This window comes from Diadema setosum, chromosome 13 (genome assembly GCF_964275005.1).
Source record: "Diadema setosum chromosome 13, eeDiaSeto1, whole genome shotgun sequence".
NCBI lineage: Eukaryota > Metazoa > Echinodermata > Echinoidea > Diadematoida > Diadematidae > Diadema > Diadema setosum.
Genome location: NC_092697.1, coordinates 32,539,745 through 32,541,804, shown reverse-complemented (window position 1 = coordinate 32,541,804; position 2,060 = coordinate 32,539,745). Strand labels below are relative to the sequence as shown.

General features: G+C 40.0%; 1 protein-coding gene across 1 annotated transcript in view; it reads left to right on the top strand.

Moving 5' to 3' along the window:
• LOC140236837 (FGGY carbohydrate kinase domain-containing protein-like) overlaps positions 1–1,852 on the top strand; it is a 52,752-nt gene extending 50,900 nt beyond the window's left edge. The window contains exon 13 of the mRNA XM_072316773.1: positions 1,380–1,852. The gene's annotated coding sequence lies outside the window, so the exon portion shown is untranslated. The remainder of the gene's footprint in view (positions 1–1,379) is intronic.
• The last annotated feature ends 208 nt before the right edge of the window (positions 1,853–2,060 follow it).

Below are 2,060 nucleotides of genomic sequence, written 5' to 3'. Positions count from 1 at the left end.
TTCAGGCAAAGTCTGTCATTGCTTTCAGAGTATACATAGGATATGTCTGGGTGCTGAGCAAACCTCACAGGGTTTTTTTTATGTTTTTTTGCTCTATAGACAGCATATTCCATTGCCTTTGTTTTAATCCCAAGCAATCCTGAAGCAATGTCTGATCTGACCTGCTTGACTGCATTACAATTGTGGTAACATTAACTTGGGTCACATGGTTGCAAACACAATTCTTTTGTCTGTTTGTTTGTGTATTTCAGGGGCAGTTTTATTTCAGGATTATGAGAAAAACATTCATTTCCTGTCAAACCTTAAGAATGTTAGGTGACACAGGGTTATAGTTTTACTTTGCCTTGAGTAAATGTAGAACAAAATAAAGTAAGCAGAACTGAAACATTCTAGTTGATGTCTGTCTGGGTGGTTTTTTTTTTCTTTCTTTTGTCTCTGGGTGAGTTTATCATCTTTCCCTTGTTTGAAACATCTTTTAATACACAATATCAAAATGCTTTTACATTTCTTGAGTTGTAGTATATTATCTCTATCGCGAGTCAAGAGGACAGCTCCATTGCGCTGTTAGACCCAAGGAACAGAAATCATGTATTTGGTGTGGGTAGGTCTGATCTCAGTATTAACACATTTCAAACAACTTTGCATTTATCATTCCTTCAGAAATGCATTCCTGTAACAATACATTTCAGCTCGCACTTCATTGGCATTGGAGAAAGGAATATCCTAACCTCTTCATCAAAACAGATTTGCATTTATCATAATCTCCCTGAAATCATTAATTCTACACGAGAAGTGAGTTGGTAAACGCACCCTTTGTCTTTCCTCACACGGTGTCTTCTTTTGTGTGTGTGTGTGTAGAAAAGTTACCGTCATTGCTGGCAAGCACCTTTGTTACATCTGTACCTCAATAGGTGCGGTCAGACTGGCAAAAGATCGAGAAGTTTAAGATCACGATCTTTAAGATCTCGAAGTTTTGCCAGTGTGACCGCAAACTTATCGCGAAACTTCCCACTCCAACTAGGGATGTTTCCCCCACCCCCGTCAAACTTCTTGATCTGTTTGCGGACGGTGTCTCCAAAGCGCGAGGCCATTGTCATGAACAGATGTGCATTGTTATGTCACAATCACTAGCCATCGGACGGCGCACTCTTTCTTCTTTCTTGCGTGTGCATACCAATGGCCCAAACTTCGCGATCTTCAACTTCTCGATTTTTTGCCAGTCTGACTGCACCTAATCTGTTTATTAATCTCCAATTGTAAAAAATCTTTTTTTTTCATAGTTGGCAAGAGCTGTGTCTTGTAGTGATAAGGGCCTATGTACCTATATACTTCACAAATTTGTTTCTATTCTCTCTTGTGCTATTTTTTTCTCCTCACAGGCTATTCAAGGAAGACAAATCATTGCTGATCACACCATCTGAGAAAGGATCTATGGCAAGTGAGGATACCAAGATATGTACAAATCATGTGCGAATTTATGCATTCATCGGCGCAGCATTGTGGGCATCAGCAACAGACCGATTCGGTTTGGGTTCTGTCTTTTATGGTAATTTCTACCTGTTGGGTTTCACAAATGCCTAACAAAAGATAACTTATGCACTGACATAGCAACGCACCTAGCTCATTGCATAACCCATTGAAAGTGCTTTTGTTCTTCTTTGGAAGCCCCTCCCCCAGTTATAGTCGCAGTAAGTTACAGTGCTCTGAAGTTGGATTCATCTATACTGTCAATATCAGTGAATCGCAACGTATAATAGGATATGACGCTTATCACACCCTTTGTGCCACTCAATGAGATCAGCAGCCGCCTCTTGCGTGACGCACTGCCAACGAGAATATAATAGAAAGATATGTGTTATGATATATGATTTTTGTTGTTGCTCAGTGAACTTCTGACCTGCTCCCCCCCCCCCCTCTATCTCTTGCGTGATGATAGAAATGGTTTAATAGAAATTGAAGAAATGTTTTTTTCTTTTGTGTGATGCTGTTCTATGTGGTTAACCACATACGTAGGTGAAGGAAAAGGAAGTGTAAAAAGGAAATCCACAACCCCTCCCCTG